At 38.7% G+C, this 23,079-nt stretch overlaps 1 pseudogene; it reads left to right on the forward strand.

Moving 5' to 3' along the window:
* The first annotated feature begins 1,361 nt into the window (after positions 1 to 1,361).
* LOC137664741 (cytosolic beta-glucosidase-like) overlaps positions 1,362 to 23,079 on the forward strand; it is a 37,639-nt pseudogene continuing 15,921 nt past the window's right edge.

Consider the following 23,079-nt stretch of genomic DNA (forward strand, 5'->3'; position numbering starts at 1 on the left):
TTAAAATTTGAAATATCACCAGATGCACTTCTGCAGGAAGAACAGTCAGGCCCAGAAGATTTTCATGCTTGATTTTCATTATTTTCTTTGCCTTGAGTGAAGGAAAAAAAACCATACTTTGTGGATTCAGCAGACTCATACAGGGATCTCCCTCCTGTTCTCCTGTTCCAGTCTATAGTTGTAGGTGGAACACTGACTTTGAAATACAGTTCCATCGCTAAATTTTAGAAAGCAGTGTACGCAGCTCAAAATATGTTGTGCAAGGTTTCTTTTTGACATGCAATTCCTTACCCACTTTTTCACTGTTTGGCATCCAAATAATTGTTTTGTATAATTTTAAAACCTCTTGACGTTCTATAAATCTGATGTGAATTTTCAATAAAGTAAAAATAAACTGTAGAAATATATATTTGCATGGAAGAGGAAGAGACAAATATGGTTTTCATACACGCTTGCATTAAAAATTTTGCTAAAATGTGTAACTGTCATTTCAACCCCTTTTGAAAAGATTGTCATCAGTTAGGCATATTACTCAGCATTAATAAGCTTACAGGCTTCCAAGCAATAATCTACTAATAAAAACAAAAATAAAATAGTTTTCCTTCTACTTCTTGCTATACTTTGTCTAATACTTTAATAGACATTACAACGTAAGTAGGATCCAAACACATAGAGTTGTGGGGAAAAATTAGTAGGGGAAAGAAAAGCTGAGCTACTTCATTACTAACACATCAGTGATTATGGCTGAAAAGAAGGCGATGGTATTCTGAGATGGTAGTGATTATGTCTAGCTAGATAGATGGGGATTTGCACTGTTGTGTGAACAATGCGTATGAAAGAAAAGCTGTCTGATGCTTAATCAATTCAAATGGTTCAGAAGTTAAACTTCTTTAACGTGAATACTTTGAAGAATTTCCTTCACTCCCAAATTTTATCACCTTAGATTTTACAGAACATTAACTCTAGAAAAGTCCCAATTTTATTGGCTGCGTAATGGTGCCCGAAGCAAGAGATTCTCCATCACTTACCTGCACAGTTCCTTGAACTCAGGCAGAAAATTCAGAAGGAAGCACAGAAGGGAAAAGGCTCTTGTGATAGTTAAAGAAAATAAAAAAGGCTGGCCAGAGGCAAGCGGCAGCTGAGTTCCACAGACACGGGACTGTAGCTCAGACAATATCCTACAGGACTGAGCCGGGCCTGGGCGATAGTCAAAAAAGCATAGGGGAGGATGATAAGAAGCACATTTGGGCTCAGAGGCGTACGTGCAGCTGATGGAGCTGGAGTTACAGACATGTTGATGACAACAAGTAACATGTTGCCCTTGAGACAGAGGCTGAGGTCCTTGCTGTCAAGTAACCAAGATGCATCTACACCCTATATGGCACAAAGACACGTGGCATAGCCAATACCATGCAGAGATGCAAGAAAAAGCAGTAAGTGGATAGGAGAAGCAATGTGTCTTACCGTGATACTCCTCCTGAACTCAAACCCATACCTTTCAGCAGGTGGAGCCACAGCAGTAGGTTATAGCATGCCTGTCTGGTCGCAGAGCTAACAGTCCTGTCATTAGAGAACTGCTCTTTGTGGCACCCTCAATTACTCAATAAAAACACCGTCCAAACAATCTGCAGTAGGACTTGTACTGGTCTTTTCTCCCAGTACATTTTATCCCTACGATTACTTTTAGTTCTGGTAAGCAACCACAAGCCGTAAAAAATGAAGCAATAGGAAGCATAATAATAAACAGCAATTAATACATCATTATGGGTTTGCTTCTCAAGGCAGAAGGAAATGGGGAAAACAATGCATTTTGATGTCAACATCAGCAAAATTTCTGGATCCTGCTTTTTGGGTACTTAATCATCCTGACATCTAGGCATTTTCATGGGAGTTTTGGCAGTGAAAATATCCAGGGAAAACTTTTTGTTCAAGCAGGCCCCACAGACTACTCACTTTTTTTGTTGTTTTCAAAACAACATGATTTTATCTTGATAAACACAGCACGGTAAACATGTACTGCATTGCATTTTCTAATTCCCAGACATTTTTTCAATTGAGATTTAAGTATTTAATTTAGACTTCATAAAACAGTTATTATATATTAAACAAATAGCAACTACATGCTAAAACATTTGCAGAGTATTATGGCTATGCAATAGGTCCCTATCAATTTCACAGTTATGAATCTATTACATAACTTTTAATCCTTTGTGAATGTTTAATAATCAGTATTCAAATAACATACATTAACTGTCCTATTAAATCTAAATTAATTGTGGCTCAGGGAACATTAATTTAAAAGGTTACATATTTACCCAGCAGATCTGATCTTTGTTTCATATTTTTTCATTAAAATTAGTGTTAAAGACAGAGTAAATTTCTTTCATTTAGAATGTAGTCACTAGGTGCTCTGAATACCTGTGGATCATATTCTGCCAAGCTTCTCTGCTAATAGCAATATTGAAGATTCTCTCCCATTTTCTTCCAGTGTAATTGGCATTACCTGGAGATAATAAAATATACATATTTGTTAGGAAAAGTAATCCCTATTGACTGAAGGAACTGACATTCAGCAGTTCATTAAAATCCGTGACTCAAAATTTGGCTGTGGGATTTGCATATTTTGAGTTTACAAAATGACCAACTCTCAGGAAGGGATGCAAGATTGAAAATTTTTGAAATACTTTTCTTCTTTAAGTGAATCAGGATCACCACTAAATTGATCTAAAAGAGACTGTATCCCTTGCAGTCCTCTGCATAACAAATGTGAGAAGCTGCAATAATGCTGGGTTTAGACTTTGGATTCTGTTATTTGATGAAGGCTGTACAGCAGTGAGCAATAACTCTCATCGGAGTGTTTTGATCTGAGAACTGAGATGTTTCATTGGAGAAAGGGGCAAGATTCCTTGAAATTAATGCCAGAAGAAACTGCTGAACCATATAGTCTAACATCAGAAGCCATCAGAAACGCATATCGAACTCAGTAAATTGTATCTTATTCAAGCTCTCTAGAAAATTATTTCTGAGAACATCCAGAGCTAGAGAATTCATTGCTTCTTTTAGTAATCTATTCCCAATGACTGTTCACCTTCAGTTTTAAAAGTAAACACACCAGTTTGAACTTTTCTGCCTTCAGTTATGCTATTTTTAAAAACTAGTATAAAGGCGTTATTCAGCACCAGGTATCTAATTCTCTTTATTGTATCCATACACCCTAATCATATCACCTCTCAGTCTTTTTAAAGCCAATCTCTGTTACACAGCAGTCTTCCCAGCCCTTCTGTGGATCTTTACCTCACTGTCTCCAGTTTTACAACACCCATAAAAAACAGTCGCCAAAATTTTATACAGTATTCCAATACCAGTCTCATTAATGCCATATTAACTTCTTTGTTCCTACTTACCATTATTTCCGGTGATTGTGTTTTGGTTTTCTGCCACTGCACATTGAGGATCAGCGTTCAGGAGCGCACTGAACAGTCTGTTGTTTTGTAGATCTACCTTGAGTTCTTTGTCCTGTCTAGATACCATGCCTAGATGTGTATGTGGCAATATGAATATGCATATAAATTTTTAAATACAAACAATACAGCAGGCTGCTCCAAGTATTGCATCTTAGTTTTTCATGAAAGACTCCATGTTTTTGAAATCAAACTTTTGATGTTCGATGGATAGACATATTACATTGATGATATAATAACATCTAACATCCAAACCACAAGCACAGCAGAACAGTGTTCTGGCTCTTCTTCCCAAAACTGTTCCCACTGAAACCTGCAATTTTCAAATTAGAATCATAGTGTATTTTAGATTGGAAGTGACCTCTTTATGTGATCTCGTTCAGCTCCAGCTCTGAGCAGGGCTGACTTCTATGTTAGATGAGATTGCTTTGGGCCTTAGCTAGTTCTGTACAAGTTCTTATCCAACTTCCATGCAAGCTGCCATCCTACAATCCTAAGGGATCAATATTATTACCCCGTACATATTATCCATCACTGTCACACAGCATTATTTATTAGAATTGAAATGAAAATATTGGGTAGTACCAGAGCTGAGTCTCTCATGAGACACACTAGAAGCATCTCAGTGTAAGGTATCTTTAAATATATTATTTATTGAAGCATAACCCAAAGAACATGTATCCTATTGTTAACATATAGCACTGATTTCTTTTAAACCAGAATGCCATTTGGTACAGTGTTATAGTGCTCAGAGAAATCATATCTATGAAGTTTCCTCAATCATTCAAACTTTGTGTCAAGAAAGAATGAGCTCAAATGTATTTAAGAAGTGTACTTAAAAAAATGACAGATGTTAATTTATAATTTTTCCCTGTTGATCAATTCAACCTTGTGTTGACTTTTGCTATACTTTTCCAGATTAAAAGTTCACACAGGTCATTATGCTTTGAATACTGGCACAACGGTAATACTACTTCTGTTCTCTGGAATTCATTCAGCTTTACAAAACACATTAAATTGAACATCTCTCAGTAAGAGAGATGCTTAGGAGACTCTCAGCCATAAGCTAATTGAACACAGAAAAAAAATAGTATCCTTTATAGATGTTGTATGGCATTCTCCATGGCCACAGCAAAGAGACAAAATCAAATGTGTTGTTTTTACAAGACACAAGACTTCCAAATACGAAATATATAGTTTTCAACTGTATTTTCTCCTCTCCTGTGCAGACCTGTTAAGTTTGTCCAGTAGTTCATACTTTGCAGCATCTTGCAGCTGGGCTGTGTTCTCATAAATTTGCAATGCCATGTTGTAGTTTTTCTCCCACTCTATAGCACTGCACGCCAGATGTATCAACTACCTACCTGTCGCTGGCAGGCAAAGTCACAAGACAAGATGGAGGCTGGCATGATATGTCACATCAGGTGAGCAGTCAAACGATGGCTGTTAAAAGGCACATTCCTGAAGTGCAGGCTAGCACTGAGCCTCCCTGGCTAGCTTCGCACTTGTTGCGTAGAATCTTATTAGACTTGGAGTCTGTGTTTGCTGCATAGATAAAATAGTGTTGGTGAAGACTCTTACACAGTTCCTTCTAGGGTCTTGATCATCCAGTGCTCTCTGTCCTGTGAAAGTTGAATATTGAGGAAGCTGATGGCAGTCACTGCCATGAAAGAGTGCAAGCCTCATAATCTTGTCCAGTCTCAGAAAATAGGAGTGTTTAAAAAGAGTTAAATTGTGTCAGCTAAAGAAATTATATAGACAGATTTACTACCCTTTACATTGTTTAGCTGTTTGTGGCTGACCATTGAGTTTAAGGCCAAGATCCAAAAAGTTGATGAGATTTAAGTAATAAATATCTTTGTGGATTAGTCCTCAGCTACTTAAGAACCACATATTTTATGTTTCTCTGCACTTTTCAAACAGTGCCCACTTTCTTTGTCTTGATAGGACTCAATTTTTGTTTCTCATATAAAGCCAGAGATTACATCATTTCTGGCTCTTGCCATCTATTTCTTACTGTACTGCCGTAACACTGTTCTTGTAGCCCTAGCTCGAGTTTGGCTGGAGCAATGATCTTTAATCTCAGTTGATTCATGATCCAAAAATACTAAGCAAACGAAAGTGCCAACGTTTTACTTTACTGTCCCTCTCACCCTGAAGAAATACACACCTACAGAAAACAAGAAGTATAGGCAACAAGAGAGGGTATGGTGGTGTGAGACAAAGATGGAGGCCACTTCTCCAGTCCAGTTTAAGCACAACCTTTTCCTTTGCCCACTGAAGTCATTTGTTGATCGAACTAGATTTTATTCACCAAGTGTTACTGTTTACTGCTTAATTTAATATCCATCTCCATTTCTTTGCCTCTGGAAACCAAGGAGAGGCTAAAATTATATTACAATTTAAAAGAAGAGAATAAGTGAGGGTTGAGGAAAGATGAAGAAGAATTATAGGCCACTAAATTTAACTTCAATGCCTGACAAATAACTAGAACAATTAGTAAAGCAAGAGCAATCAGTATGTAAACAGCTTGAAGAAAATGCAGTGATAAATCAGTAACACATTTGTAAAAAGCACAAATCAAGTGAAACCAAACTAATTGGTTTCTTTGATGGAATAATGAATGCATGGAGGAAAAGTGGTAGACATGAAATTTCTTAATATTAGTAAGACGCTAATACTGGTTGCACATGGCATTCTTAGAAAGAAGCTAAAGAAAGTTGGATTGGATTAGATGGAACCAGCATAAAATGAATACCAGGTAAATAAATCAAACACTGGGAAACTTTATGAACAGTTGAGCTAGAAACTGGGAGGCTATCAGAACCACTTTAGATGATCAAGCATCTTACATAGCTCAATTTAGATGTGAAGCGGTTTTGTTTGCTTTTTTTAAAAGAAAAAAAAAGCCCCATAAAACGGCATCTAGTGTAATAAACGCCTAAATAAAGAAACTGAGCAGCCCAGCAAAAATGACAGCCGTTTTGTTTCTATGCCAGCACCAGAATAGCTTACATCAGCATCGTTTTTCTGCTACACAGCTGAGTTTCTTTATTTAGATGTATTAAATACTCCAAAGCATATCTAAATAGAGTTTTGATTACTGCAGGATTATCTCAAATTTATTTATTGACGTTGATTCTGTTGACTGATATTTCTGTCCATTCATCTAAAAATTGCATGGTTCATGAGATGTTTGTGCCTTTTTGTTGTGACTGAGAAAAGATGTCTAGTGGCATCACATGTCTCTGGGAACCTTCGCTGTGTTTTCTTTATAAAAGCTAATAAAGATCCTTATAATTATTCATGTTTTTGCCACAGCAAATGGGCATGCTATTGGCTGTCATAGCCACCTATGCGTTTTGACATCTACAGAACAAAAACTTGTTCTTGTCCCAAAAGCTGATGTGACAAGAGACAACAGCTGATAGAGACATGAGAGCCCAAGATATCAGTCAGAGTTTTTTTGCAAGCCTTATAGACAGCAATTGTAGCAAGAACATCAGCTACCTCAACATTGTCAAGATTTTTCATAGCTATTAGAGGAAAGGAACATTTTTTAGAGTCTTAAAGGAGGATTATCAGGTTAGTTTTGTAGATTCTTATGAGCCAACCTTCCCAAGTAAGAAGGGCAGCACACACCTGGACAGAGAGTGAGCTAATCAAATTCGACAATAAACCACAACAAATATATTTTAGAATTTAGAATAAAAATATAGTATTGAAAGGAGACATCAGTTGTAGAAAAAGATTGAAATGTGGAGCACAGAGAATAAGCAGATGCAATTAACAAAGTGTTTTACACAAGGAAAAACAAATACCATTAATTGTTAAACAGTTGATTTTGTCTGCCCATACCGACTGCAGTAGTGTTTATTTTAAAGTATAATGAATAGAACCAGTAAGATATAGGTGACAAATAAAATCCTAGTCAGTAAAAATTTTGCCACATTCATTTCTGCACCCTTAATATAGTCCAGATTGCATTAAAGTTGAAATAAATGGAAAATTGCTTCTGACTTCACCAGGAATGGCTTTGCACTCATAAGCAGTGTGCCTTCTAATTTCAGCAAAAAGTACAACATGACTTGAATAATTAATTTTAAAAAGAGCAAGGACAAAATATCATTAGATAGATTGGGGTTACGAAATTGGGAGCTTAGATTTAAAATAATAGAAAAATACTTCATTGAGTTTTTTCAGTGGAAGTATCACATGTAAAGATGCAAAGAATAAGGTAACTGTTCTCCATAAGGAATGTCACCTCAAATGTGCATACTAGTACAATCACAATATTATCTTAAGATAAATTTAAGAGTTCTAAACATAAGAAAAATGAATGTATTGATGTTTTTTCCCTTATAACTCAATTTCTAGGTAGACATGTTCACTTCATAGAAAAAATGAAAAGAACATTTAATAGCCTACAAATACAAATATATATTTGAATGCAAATACTGCTTGCTGACAATAAAATAAAGAATACAGGCAAATTATGAAGGGGAAATTTTGTTTACGATGAGCAGACTAGACAGTAAACAAGAGTGACTGTGGAGTCGCTGGTACTGGAGACCCACATGGCTAGAGCTGATGCTGCAGTTTCAAAACAGAAGATATGAGATGTGTTAAATTAGTCTCACCAGGCAGTAAGGGCAGTGTAAAACTTCAACTTCCGATTCAGAGACTACCACGATTTTTGAATACCCTGCCACTGAGGAAGCCCACACGCACCAGTACCTCTTTCTGAGGAAGTGATGTGCCAGGAAGTTTTTACAAAAGTTGCTGGGAAGGGTACACCCCATCTAATGTCCCAATTTTTACATTCCAGGTAATTGGCAGCCTGTTTGAAACACTGGTGTTTTGAAGCCACAAACACAGTGAAAGATACAGAGGGTTACATGGGCTCTAAGTTTACCATTCTTCCTTGTAAGTTATAATGGATTTTAATAGTTAACTTTCTGTTCTAGAACTAAACCCATTTGTTACAGCATACCTAAACAGATATATTCGTAAGTAACAATACTTACCCTTAAAAGAACCCCACAGCATCTGATTTAGGGAGGTCTGGTCAGAGCTTATAGTTCAAAATATATTTTAAGGAATGCTTCCTAGAAGATGTAGAAGGGTACTTTTTTTCCTTTTTAATTGAGAAGCTGAAGTATAAGCATGTGTGTACAAACACACACAGATAAATTGTTCTCTAAGAGTTTTAAAGTTTTTTTTGGATCTACCCCATAGAAATGCATTTGGGCACATGAACATAAGTAAGAATATAAAACAAGGTAACAAGTGTTAAGATAATTATACGTATGTCCTTTCTGAATAGCTCCTGCAAAAAAAAAAAAAAGCAACTGCATAAGCTGATGGGGGCTGTGTGATACTCTGAAGTAGAAAAAAATTGAATTACAGCAGTATATGAAACTTCAGGCTCAGATGCTTATTATTCGTAGTTACTCTTCTCCAAGTGCCAGTCTACAATGAGAAACAGAAAGGCCAAAACTTGGAAGATTTTTAAGTGAACTATCAGCATAATTTATTTTCAGAGACATACCTCCCACAAATCTCTACCAGCAATTTTTCCATCAAAGAGGTACAGCTTCTTCTGGGGTGTAGGGAAGAGTGCCAGACAGTGGTCTACTACACAAAGGTCTAAACCAAGAATCAAAGAAAATATCTGAGTAAGGCTAGATGCTAGGAACAGGAAGATTTTAAACAGGCAGAACTGTACTACTGGATGACATTTAGCCAAGGGAAATAGTGCAAAACATACTATCTCAGTTTCATTGAGTTTTGTCAAGCTAATTGCCATTAACAATCTGTAAGAAAGCATTTCTAACATAGCCACAATTCGATCCTTTTGTGGGACATATATCCAAGACATGCAAGACTCAAAACATCTAAGCTGCACTCAAAAAATCCCCTAGAAAACTAGCTCTTGCAGATACTAGCTGTAGCAGAGGCAATCTACAACACAGCTGTGGACAGCTGTATGGCCATGGCAGCACCAACATAAGTGCAGGCTTGCCATCCAAATATTTATGTGAATCTTTAGTAGATTGCTAAGCACAATTGCTAGCACAATAACACCACTAACAGCACTTAAACTAGTTAGCTGAAACTCTAACCTCTGTAAATGCACAGAGCTAATCACGACCTTCATTACAGCATAAATTTATTGCCAGAAGGAAGAGCATCACTCCTGACTTGCAGTTGAGAGTCCATGTTTCTTTAAAGTGGCTTCTTGTTCAGTTACTGGCTTTGCCTAATTTTGCATAGAGTGAACAGACTTAATTACATGCAATTTTCAGCTTTGGTCCACAGGGCCTAAGCCTTCTCCAACCATTAGTTTAGACTGAGAGAAAACTCATTTGCTCACTGGGGGTTCGTGTGCCTTCTTCTGAAGCATCTTGTGCTGATCACTGCCACACACACAGAACGCTCACTTAGGTGGATGCACTGAATCCAGTCCAGTATGATACCCCTTATGATCCTAGCTCATAAATATGTTCCAGTGAAAAATTAATAGTAGTGAAAAACCTATGGGAAATGGAAAGTTGGGATGACCTTCTCAGGCCATGACAGCAGGCGTAGGGAGGCAAAGCTGCATGAATTACAATTAATTTATTCATGACACGGCAAAAAAATAGTACTGAAGGTGCCTAAAAAGACTTCAGCGAATGAAAACATAAATTGTCTAATACTAGTATGGTAGGCTCTAGATCCATGTTTTAACATAGCATCACCTCATTTGTATAAATACTAGCAGTGTGCTAGCATAGGTTATGCTCATCTGAATTTCACTCAGGCCCCTAATTGCAATAACAGCATTCTAAATCAAAGATCTAATTTTACCAGACTTCCCCATTTTTCCCACTAGAAAAAGCCGTTTGTAATCCACTACAGAATGATGACCACAGCCCTTGATTTTTGTAAAATAAAGGTAATTCCTTCCACAAGATTTTCACAATCTCGAGAAAGCCGAGTTCACACAGTGCCCATCCTCTTGCTTTCTCCACACCTTACCCCACTAATCTGAGATACAGTCAGATTTTATCTCCCTCTCACTGGACAGGAAACTTAGTGTTCATATAATTTTGTTTTAACTAAGAGCATAACCATATCTAATCCACTTCACATTGGATGATCTAATCCTTTGTGATTTTGGAGCTGGGTAAAAGAGCTGTAAGTATTAGCAAGTTTATATTTCTGGTTTAAAATGCCTGGGGTGCTTGAGCTGACACTCTGTACATCTGCCTTGCTTAGGTAGCGTTTGTCAGTGAAAGACCCTCATCCTCAGCATTTGTGCCCCAGATAGTCTGGCAAATCATTGTATTCATATCTTCAGAGTATGCTCCAATTTTCCTAGGCTCTTTTCTGAATAGGGTATGTACTGTCAGGAGAACAATTCTTTCTTCATAAACAATGCCCATGTTGATGACTTTATTGTTTATAAAACTCACCTGGTTTATACTCAAGCGGTATGTTATATAAATGTGAAAATAAAATGCTTATTTTAGGGTCTTAAAGATGCACAGCTGAAGACCTCCTTCCTCTCCTAAATGCAAATGCTATTAAAATAACTTTTTCAGCAATTAAAGAGCATGAGGTAGACTCTCAGTTAAGATAAATTTACCTCAAAAAGGTATTCATCACTCTCTTCAAAAGTAAAGCCCCAAAGCAAAATACACATAGTTGCCAGCAGCTTTAGTTAAAGCTAAAATTAGCCATGATGATTAAGTGGATTTTGCATAACCTTAACTATAATCCTTCATATTGGTCTTCTTTTCTTTGAAAAATCTTGAAGTACCAATAACCTAAAGGTTTATAGAGTCACTTTTTAATACTACTTAGTTAAGATTTAATCCTTTGTATAATAGTTAACACTGGCACCATCTTTTAATAGCCTAAGATTTCTAACATGCACTTGCTGAACAAAACAGACATTTTAAATTCCAGGGAAATAATGGCAACATGCATAAAGCAGAATAATTTCGATTTGAAGAATTAAAAAATGTACTTACAAGAGATAAAATGGAACTAACAGTAAATTAATCTCTCAGTTTTCATCCTTTCTTTAAATAGTGTTCTTTTCATGCTTAATTCTCTCCCCTTCCATTTTCTTTAACTCAGGTCCTTATTTTCTAACAGCTAGATTGTTTCCCATCTTACCTGGCTAAGCAAGGATGAGATTACATTTTCCAGTGAGACCAACATGGAATCTGACTCCAAGTCTCTTTTTGAAAACAAACACTGTTTTATAGATGCTTCCTCCAAAAAGGCGAGATAGTACTGAGTCTTGGATCATTCTGTTGCTGTCAGAGGGAAATTAAATTGCCGTCTTTAAAAGTTGAAATAGTTCCTATTCTCAGATCAGGACAAGGAGGAATGAGGTTGGTTGTTCTTCATGAAGCGATGCATCATTGCAAACTTGTGTCTTGTTTAGGGCCGATCCTACTAACAGAGGGTGCTCTCCCTGAAGATTTATCTAACATGTTTTGCTTCAGATTTGCTTGAGGCTAAGAGTGCAAATATTTTTAGTTAACCAAGCTCAGCCGACACCTGGAAGCTCATTAGTTTACCGTAATTCCTTTGTGTGCCCCAGCCCTGCCTCAGCGTTTCATAGCATTTGCTCATCTGCCTTTTTTTTACAAAAAGTAATCAACCTTCACATTTTGTAATAATTGGCATTTTCTGATATTTATTTTTTTAGCACCAATAATTTGAAGAGAGTTTGGCGGCCTCAGTGATCCTGATTCCTTCACTTCAGAAATAATTAACAGAAATCCAAAAAATGAGATATTGTAGGCAGCTGGTAATTATAGTTCACACCTCTGTTTTGCCAGTCAAACAATTAAAAAAATCAATTATAAGGCAAATTATTAATTGATTGAGTACTGAATATTTTTACTCTTTTATATCCATTAGGCTTTTTTCTTCTGTGTTCAAGCATTAATTCATTAATTGTTTTAAACACCACTTCATCAGCAGTAAACTCAGAGCAGCAGACAGTTGTGTTGTGTTTATATATTTGATCAATACAACCAACTGAAAACTTTCAGATCATTGATCATGTCATGTTCTGCTGAGTAATTGGCCAGTAAAACTGTATATTTGGAAACTGATGACTTAGTGGTTCAAGGGTCAGTCCAGTAAGAAACTGAAGGTGGCTAAAACAGACTTTCTTTTCCTCTTTGTCTTTTTCTTCAGTCAGTGGTCTTCTGGATGATCCATGATCTCATTTCGAGTCTTCATGATGTTTTTTCTCTTTATTAATGACTGATTATTGTTCCATAGATCACCTTACTCTGCTGTCTGTACTGCACTGTAAAAATACTAGCAGTGGTATTCCAGATGGAGAGCTTAGTGACATTTATAGTTTTCTTAATGTTTTCCTTCTGTCCTTTTCAGTTATTTATGACCTTGTCAAACTTTCACCTTCATAGCTGAAATTTTTCAGATATGATCATTGACCAAAGGTCAACTTTAGCCTAGGTCACTTTTTAAGTTTTAGGAAAAAAAAACATTTCATCCAGCTTTGTGATCTTAAGTCACGTGAAAGTTTGCATTTTCTTACATAGAATCACAGAATCATTTTGGTTGGAAAGGACCTTTAAGATCATCGAGTCCAACCATTAACCTAACACTACCAAGTCCACCAGAAAACCATGTCCCCAAGCACCACATCTACTCGTCTTTTAAATACCTCCAGGGATGGTGCCTCCACTGCTTCCCTGGGCAGCCTGTTCCACTGCTTGATAACCCTTTCTGTGAAGAAATTTTTCTTAATATCCAATCTAAACTTCCCCTGGCACAACTTGAGGCCATTTCCTCTCGTCCTATCGCTTGTTACCTGGGAGAAGAGACTAGCACCCTCCTCGCTACAACCTTCTTTCAGGTACTTGTAGACAGCAATAAGGTCTCCCCTAAGCTTCCTTTTATCCAGGCTAAACACCCCCAGTTCCCTCAGCCACTACTCATAAGACTTGTTCTCCAGACCCTTCACCAGCTTCATTACCCTTCTTTGGACTCTCTCCAGCACCTCAAGCTGCAAACGAGCTGGAGCCATCCACAAACTGGAGTTGAAACCAAGTGGAGCTGTGAACAAACAGGAGCTGCAAATGAACTGGACGTGAAATGAACTGGAGCTGTCCAGGAGCTGGACCCGAAATGAACGCATGCAGAGACCATGACCTGGAGCTGCAAACAAACTGGAGCCGTCCGTGAGCTGGAACAGCCCCCTCTTGTAGTGAGGGGCCCAAAGCTGAACACAGTATTCAAGGTGTGGCCACAACAGTGCCGAGTACAGGGGGGTGATCACTTCCCTAGTCCTGCTGGACACACTATTTCTGACACAAGCCAGGATGCTGTTGGCCTTCTGGGCCACCTGGGCACACTGCTGGCTCATATTCAGCCAGCCATCGATCAACACCCCCAGGTCTTTTTCTGCTGGGCAGCTTTCCTATCACTCTTCCCCCAGCCTGTAGTGTTGCGTGGGGTTGTTGTACCCCAAGTGCAGGACCTGACACTTGGCCTTGTTGGACCTCATACAGTTGGCCTCGGCCCATTGATCCAGCCTGTCGAGATCCCTCTGCAGAGCCTTCCTACCCTCAAGCAGATCAACACTCCTGCCCAACTTGGTGTCATTTGCGAACTCACTGAGGGTGCACTCGATCCTCTCATCCAGATCTTTGGTAAAGATATTGAACACAACTGGATGAACAGAACACATGAATTGTTGTGGATTTTTTTCATATAGAGCTTTAAGCAACACTCATACATGAAGACTCTGAAATTTAGCTCAAAGGACACAGTATAAACACATTCTGTTCAGTGCTTTATTGCCAGTCTATTCCTATTTTGTACAGTTATACAGATTATACAAGCTTTGTTTCTTTTTCAATGGTATGAGCCACAAGTAGAAAGAAATAGAACTTTAAGAAACAGATGAAATTATGAGATTGCCAATGTTTGAAAACTTGAATTATTCCCTCTCCTCTTGATGAGGTTCCTATCTCAGAATAAGTGCAAGCAAACATTTATCTCATTAAATTATGCAGTAGGAAACTATCACCTAGGAGAGATGCCACAACGGTCAAAGAATCATAGAGACATAGTGCCTGAAGAAGTGAGCGGGATAAGTCAACTGATGGGACATAACAGGTATCAGATGCTGTGAGTGGGATAATGGCATTACTCCATAGATTTCCCTGAATTAGGCTCAAATAGCCAAACAGTTCTTTGGCTATTTCCAGTTTTCAAAGAAACTTTCCTTCATTTATTGTAGTGATGAATATCTACCCTATATATATACAAACATAGTCTGAGAAGAGTTTGTATTCAAATTTTAATGATTGTTAAGAGGATAAATTTTGAAATGCTAGGTGGGCAATGACAGAGATAAACCACAACGGAAAAGCATAGCAGTTTTTTATGCTATGCAATGAAAAAGCTATTGTTTGCAGATAGATTTGCCATATCTGTTAAAATTCTAGTCCTACAGTCAAATACTTATCCACCCTCTTAGTAGACTGTGATCACAACTCACTTCAAAAGCAGTTATAATTATGTCTTTTATAAAATCACCTCTTTCCCTTACAGATTCACAGGAGAAATTTGAATGATAAAAAGGTAATCTCTAATGTCATTAAAGTGTTCATGTTTGAAATGGTTATATACTAAACACAAGCCTTTAAGATTTCCTTCTCCACAGGAGCTGAGATTCTGTATTAGCTTTAATAGGCAATCATTCAACTTTTAAACTTTTAAAATACAAAGTAAATTTAGTACAGGAAACTTGCTATTGCGAAGTTTTGGATGAAAAGATACGTTTCAGCATCTGCTCAGCAGTACATACAGATTACTGCATACAAAATGTTGAGAAGGGCAGAGATGGAACATGTGATTTTGAGTTTCAGGTCTTCTTTCTGAAATTTTAAAGTTTGAGTTATAAAGCTCAGTTAATATCAGTTTTCAAAGGAATGCACGGTTTCATATTCTGTTGAGTATTGCTACACACATGCTTTCCAGAACAAAGCAGCACTGTAAACTTACTTTCAGTATGTACATAAATATAGAAGACAATTAAAGCTAACAAAAAAACTTCTAGCTTTCCATTTATATAATTGTATATTGTAAAGCAAAACATCTATCTGCACGTAACTCTTGAGAAATGTGCTCAGTGCCAGATAATTCTGCAGTAGGTGTGAGAAGGTACAGATAGGTATTGTACCCTGAAAAGGATATTTGCCTGATGAAAGATCTAAATGTTTTCCTAATCCTGATACTGATCTTTTGTATGGGTTTTGAGAAATCATTTCCTTTTCTCTAGGGACTCTGTTCTCCTGTATAGTGTCTTTTCAGGGACAGAGAAAGATCTGTGTATAACAGCACTGGAATGTTTTTTCACTGGAATGCTTACCGTATTGTGGCAGCAAACAATTGGTACCAGTTGATTTTTTTAAGGATTGTTTGTCTTTTGTTATTTCCTACTTATTGTGTTCTCTTTCTGTTGTTCCATCTGTGAACTCTTCTCATGCGAAAACTCCCCACGTTCAAGGGAAAAAAAAAAACTAAAAAAAAAAAAAGTTAAAAAAATTAATGTCACCTTTTTTTTTCAATAGGGGAGAGAATAAACCAATGCCTAGAGAAATTAATGGCTGTAAAGTATTCTATGCAAATAACCAGATATTGCCCAAAACAAAAGTTATACTAATCACAAGATCTTCTCTTTAAGAAAATATTCCCAGCTTGCTTTGTCATGCTGACATTCTCATCGAACTTTCCTAGGAGAACAAAGGGTTTGTTTTGTTTAAACCTTCTCCTTGAATGGCAAAGGTATGCTTAAGGCACTAATCCAGCTGTATAACAATTGCAAGCTTTATAACCAATAGCACATGAGAGAACACGCTCAGAGATACACATCTTGGTTCTGTTCTAGGCATCAATCCAAGACTGCTGTAGCTGCAAGAGAAATACAGAACCTACAGTCTTTAGAAAACCCTTAAAAATCTTATATATAGCATATGTTAATGAGGAGTTGGCTAATCTTGATCGGGAGAGGGAGAGTGAAAGAAAAAAATCCCAATCCCTTTTGCAATACCCATTTAATAACCCATTGCCATAGTGGAAGTTCAGCCATGTTGAAAGAACACTGAGAAAATAGCTTTTAAAATATCGGTTACAGTTAAAGGAAAAAAAGACATTTTGTTGGAGGAAAAAATTTGAGTACCGTTCCTGTGTTGTATTTTCTTCTCCTGTTATTCAGATTGATTAAATCGTTTATTTTGGTGAAAAGTAAGACCTGATCCAATTTACAATGACTTTAATGGAAAGCTTGTGTTGATTTTGTTCATAGGGGCTGTGTCCATATAGAGTCCAAAATGGGAATCTTTTTGTATTCTACCTGTCAGAAGAGTGATAGAATTTGCATTTTTCCACTGTGCTCTAAGGAATTCCACACCAATACATTTAAAAGGAAGAAAACAGTGAATATGGAAAGATGGGTTTTAAAAAGCAGAGATTATTATGACTTTTTTTAAAAATCTTTTTTTACTGTTGAAAACTGACAGATCCGTTAGAACCAAGATATTTTGTCAGAATGCAGCATTGTGATACACTTTTTATCAATAAGATATCCAAAATGCCAAAAAAAGGAGAGGGATTTGTAAGTTCGGTGCAGGATAGCCAATACGTGCTGCCTAGGACACTCATCTGATTAGTGAGAAATGCATGTCCTAACCTGACTCAGGCAAAGTAAGAACTGGACTCTTTTCTTGCAAATACTTCAGCTGACACCTCTAATAACTATTGCATCTATTCCTCATAGTTTTGGACCACGAGTCTGATTGCCTTTTTCTTTTCAGGCTCAAATTTGGCCTGGTATGGATCAGAGGTGTCTGCAACATGAGATTTTTGCAGGAAGAAAACAAGTAGCTTTAGCATCTCCAGACACTGAAGGAGCAAATGAAAACTGGGACACCAATGACACATGCTTGTTAGAAAACTTCTCTTGCTGTATCTCTTAACGTTCATCAAAATTTGGACCCAGTATAAGCTTTGGAAGAAATACACTTTACATAAGCTCAGTGGAGAACATGTTAGAGTTTGGTTGTGTAGTCTGCCAAAGATTCAGTCCACTTTGAGAACGCTTTAGCCCCTCTCAGCTTCTTTGCATTAACTGGACTGGGATGTTCCTGCAGAGATTGAGCAGGCTGCATGCTAGAGTTCAGAGGCCAAACAAAACTTTTGTCCTGGTTTGGCTCAAACCAGGCCAAATAGTCTTAGAGAACCCAAGGTCACTGCTTACGAGTAAAGAGCCGAAGGGGGTTGTACCTGCAGGGAGTAGTGGACGGGGCAGGTGACCCAGGATTGACCAGCAAGGTATTCCATCCCATACATGTCATTCTCACTTTCCTGTTTATCACTAGCCCACTGCCTCCTGGAGGTGGGGCCCAGGAGGGAGGGGCCCTCCTGTCTCCCACTGATTGGTACCAGCTTTGCCAAATCTCCAGTTAAAAGCCTGCAGGTGTGATGGCAGTGGAGCTTTTGCATTTTCCCCTCTGCCCGTGCTGGGTGGAGCTACTGCCTTTTCTCCTCTGCCTGTGCTGGGGGGAGGTACTGCCTTTTCCCCTCTGCCTGTACTGGGGGGAGCAACTCTGCCTGAGGAGGATTTCCAAGCTCTTGATCTTGGTTTTGTACATATTTGTATATATTTGGTTATTTCTATTATTATTGTTATTATATTCTTTTTCATTATTATAGTTTATTAAAACTGTTTTAACTTTCCAACCCATAAGTCTCTCTCCCTTTTCCCTTTCCCTTTCCCTTGGGGGGGGGGGGGGAGAGGGTTAACAGAGAGCATCTGCCACCTGGTTAATAGCCAGCCCAGCTTTAAACCGTGACAACATTTCCTGCCATTTTCCTACTGCTGCCAAAGGTTGTTTAAAAAAAAAAAAAAAAACAGACAGATCAGGAATGTAGGCCAGAAACAGAGTATGAAAATAATTTATAATCAGTAGAGCAGACTCCACTGCAGAACTTGGAACTCAACATAAAATTACTCAATCTTTGGCAAGGAAACAAATAACTGAAACAAATGACAAGCTGTAGTAACAGTCCACATAAAAAGTAAGAGCTTTCTATTGCTACGACTTCTTGCCTTGGATCAAACTGAGAGGAAAGTGATGTGGGTAGCAGCACCACTAGCAGACAATTTTTAAATGTATTTAATAAACAGCTATAAGTATTCTGATAAAATAATGGCAATTTACAAAATCTACTTGTCCTGGTTTTGCAGGGATAAAATTTATAGAATCAATTTTCTGTTAGATTTTGTTTCAGTTTGTGGCCAGCCATGGTGACCAAGGCCCTTAGCAGTTAAATCCAGGGCAGCTGACCCAGGCTAGCCCACAGGTGTATTCTATATCATCAACATCACATTCATTATAAATGGGAAAACTTGGTAGATGTCTGGGGCTTTTTGCTTTGCTCTCTTCTCCATTTTTCTCTTCTCAACAGTTGTGATCCCTGGAGCAACTTGTCACCGCTCTATGGTCTGAGTATAACTTTGTGTCTTTTATATTAGTATTGATATTGGTTTTCTTATTTTATTAAATCTGTTTAAATTTCAACCCACGAGTCTCCCTTCTTTTCCCAATTCCCTTTCTCAGCTGGGGAGGGGTCTTGGGTGATAGAACAACGGATTATTGTTTAGCCCTGGATGCGGGCTAAATGGAGACACTACTTTTCAAAGGCTAGAAAATAAATGATTGCCTTTGTGTCCCCCATCCCAATCTATGTCATAGATCATGATATAGTCTTTTAATTACATAAACACCCACTATTTTTCTACAGGCCTCCATGGGAGTGTAAGGAACCAGGAACATTTCTGAGAGCTCGGTATGGATGTTCACCCAGCCTTCACATCCTCACATCTTTAGCTGTTGCCTCTTACTGAATATTGATCTCTCAACAGACAAAAGCTTTAATACAACAACCATTAGTGGACCTATTCACCAGCCTACTTTGAAAGAGGCAATTAAGAGAGAGGTACAAAGGAGTTGGATCCAAAAATAGACTTGCTTACCCATAAACTCCACTTTTTTTTTTTTGTTTTGTGCTTATAAAATTCTTTAGTATTTCATCAGAAGGGGAAAATGTGTACTATTTCATCTATACTGTGCAACTGTTTGGTTTTCTCTGTGCCAAGCTAAAACATGAGGAAAGATCTGAAGAGCTTAAATTGAATGATACAGAATCACAGAATCACAGAATGTTAGGGATTGGAAGGGACCTCGAAAGATCATCTAGTCCAATCCCCCTGCCGGGGCAGGATTGCCTAGACCATATCACACAGGAACGCGTCCAGGCGGGTTTTGAATGTCTCCAGAGAAGGAGACTCCACAACCTCTCTGGGCAGCCTGTTCCAGTGTTCAGTCACCCTCACTGTAAAGAAGTTTTTCCTCATATTTATGCGGAACCTCCTGTGTTCCAGCTTGCACCCATTGCCCCTTGTCCTGTCAAGGGATGTCACTGAGAAGAGCCTGGCTCCATCCTCTTGACACTTGCCCTTTACATATTTATAAACATTAATGAGGTCACCCCTCAGTCTCCTCTTCTCCAAGCTAAAGAGACCCAGCTCCCTCAGCCTCTCCTCATAAGGGAGATGTTCCACTCCCTTAATCATCTTCGTGGCTCTGCGCTGGACTCTCTCTAGCAGTTCCCTGTCCTTCTTGAACTGAGGGGCCCAGAACTGGACACAATACTGCAGATGCGGCCTCACCAGGGCAGAGTAGAGGGGGAGGAGAACCTCTCTCGACCTGCTAACCACACCCCTTCTAATACACCCCAGGATGCCATTGGCCTTCTTGGCCACAAGGGCACACTGCTGGCTCATGGTCATCCTGTTGTCCACTAGGACCCCCAGGTCCCTTTCCCCTACGCTGGTCTCCAACAGCTCTGCCCCCAACTTGTACTGGTACATGGGGTTGTTCTTGCCCAGATGCAGGACTCTACACTTTCATTAAATTTCTCCCCGCCCAACTCTCCAGCCTGTCCAGGTCTCTCTGAATGGCTGCGCAGCCTTCCGGTGTGTCAGCCACTCCTCCCAGTTTTGTGTCATCAGCGAACTTGCTGACAGTGCACTCTATTCCCTCATCCAAGTCATTAATGAATATATTAAATAGTACTGGTCCCAGTACCGACCCTTGAGGGACTCCGCTAGACACAGGCCTCCAACTGGACTCTGTCCCATTGACCACCACTCTCTGGCTTCTTTCCTTCAGCCAGTTCACAATCCACCTCACTACCCGATCATCCAGACCACATTTCCTCAGTTTAGCTGCGAGGATGCCGTGGGAGACCGTGTCAAACACTTTACTGAAATCGAGATAGACCACATCCACAGCTTTACCATCATCTATCCACCGGGTTACATCCTCATAAAAGGCTATCAAGTTGGTTGAGCATGACTTCCCCTTGGTGAAGCCATGCTGAGTGCCCCTAATGATCCCCCTATCCTTGATGGGCCTAGAGACAGCACCAAGGACAAGTTGTTCCATCACCTTTTCGGGGATGGAGGTGAGGCTGACCGGTCTATAGTTACCCGGGTCCTCCTTCTTGCCCTTTTTGAAGACTGGAGTGACATTCGCTTTTCTCCAGTCCTCAGGCACCTCTCCCGTTCCCCACGACTTAGCAAAGATGATGGAGAGTGGCCTAGCAATGACCTCCGCCAGCTCCCTCAGCACCCGTGGGTGCATCCCATCAGGGCCCATGGATTTATGGACGTCCAGATTGCCTAATTGGTCCCTGACCCAGCCCTCATCTACCAAGACAGATTCCTCCTCTATCCTGACTTCTTCTGAGGCCTCAGGGGTCCGGGGCTCCTCAGTACAGCCTCCAACAGTATAGACAGAGGCAAAGAAGGCATTCAGTAACTCCGCCTTCTTTTTATCCTCTGTCTCCAGGACCCCCACCTCATTCATCAGTGGGCCTACATTGCCTCTAGTGTTGGCTTTACCTGCAATGTATTTGAAGAAGCCCTTTCTGTTGTCCTTGCCCTCTCTTGCAAGGTTTAATTCCAAGGAGGCCTTAGCTTTCCTAGTTGCCTCCCTACATCCTCTGACAACAGACTTATATTCCTCCCAAGTGGCCAGCCCCTCCTTCCACGATCTGTACACCCTCTTCTTCCACTTGAGTTTGCCCAGCAGTTCCCTGTTTAACCATGCAGGTCTCCTGGTACCCTTCCTTGACTTCCTACCTGCTGGGATGCTCTGATCTTGAGCTCGGAAGAAGCAGTCCTTGAATGCTAACCAACTATCTTGGGCCCCCTTACCTTCTAGTACCCTGTCCCATGGGATTTCCCCTAGCAATTGCTTGAAAAGGCCAAAGTTGGCCCTCCTGAAGTCCAGGGTTGTGATACTGTATTCATCTGTGTGACTTCTTTAAGTAGATAACCTCTGTGATGATAAAAAAGTCAATGTATAGTCAATGCTGCACCATTATACCTACCGTATCCTATTTATGTGTTTAAATCAAGCAAGAGAGCACTGTGTTAAACAGTCGTATTTATTTTTTTCTTTTGATTCTATTAGTTTAGCTTCAGGGTCAGGTACGTGTTTTGTGATATTCCCAGAATTACATACTCCGGAGACATCACTGCACATCTATAGTAGTATTTGGAAGATAAAAAATAAATATATAAAGAACAAGCTGTCTGAAAAATAACCTGTATTTACTGAATTCCAAATAGGTATTTGAATTGCTTTGTCAAATTAAAGTACTGCTGTACTACTTATCTCCCTTTCCAGGTGCAAGCAGTAGTGTTCACTAACATTTTGCAGGATAAAAATGAAGAGTACAATGGATAGTATTTCTTGAAAAAGAAAAAAATATTTCCAACATAATGGCATAGCACAAATCTTTTGAAAAGTAATATCAACTACTGTCTCTCATAGTGTGCTGCTGTTTAATAGTAGATAGTTCCATATTGCTGATATAGGGAAGGGAATTTTGTGTAAATGCACTAATATAATGGGATTTCTTAATCCTGACTGGTGGAAGAAGCTTTTCAAGCATATTTGCTAAAGTCATAGCCAATGTCATTAGTCATAGTCAGTGACATTAGAAACAGCACTTCTGTTAGAAAGGAAAATGAAAGATGCAGTATCTCTGCTATAAAAACTAGTTGCACTATTTCTAGTTAATTTTGAAAAAAAATGTAGGACTTTACAGGACTTAATACATATCATAAATGTTGAAATCATTTGGTTTAGTCAATATATCCCCAGTATAAAATTGGTCTGAGCGGAATCATTTCCTAGTTTATTCTATGTATGTGTTAAAATAAGTAATAAAAAAACATTGAAAGGAAAAAAATCAGTAAAAAGTGTTAAGAATTTTCTGGGTTATTAATGTTTTGGTGAGAAAACCTGCATAGAATTAAAAAAAAAAAAAAGTGCTTCTATGATCATTCAATTTTAAAAGCAGGTTTATCTGAGGGTTTGGATTTTTGCTTTTTTTTTTTTGGCTTTATGCATTTTGCTTGAAGCATTTCCCATAGTATCAGCATCTGTAATGTGTTTCCTCTGAGTATGGTGCCTAATATTATAGTTGCACCTAC

The sequence above is a fragment of the Nyctibius grandis genome, chromosome 6 (genome assembly GCF_013368605.1).
Source record: "Nyctibius grandis isolate bNycGra1 chromosome 6, bNycGra1.pri, whole genome shotgun sequence".
NCBI classification, from domain to species: Eukaryota; Metazoa; Chordata; class Aves; order Nyctibiiformes; family Nyctibiidae; genus Nyctibius; species Nyctibius grandis.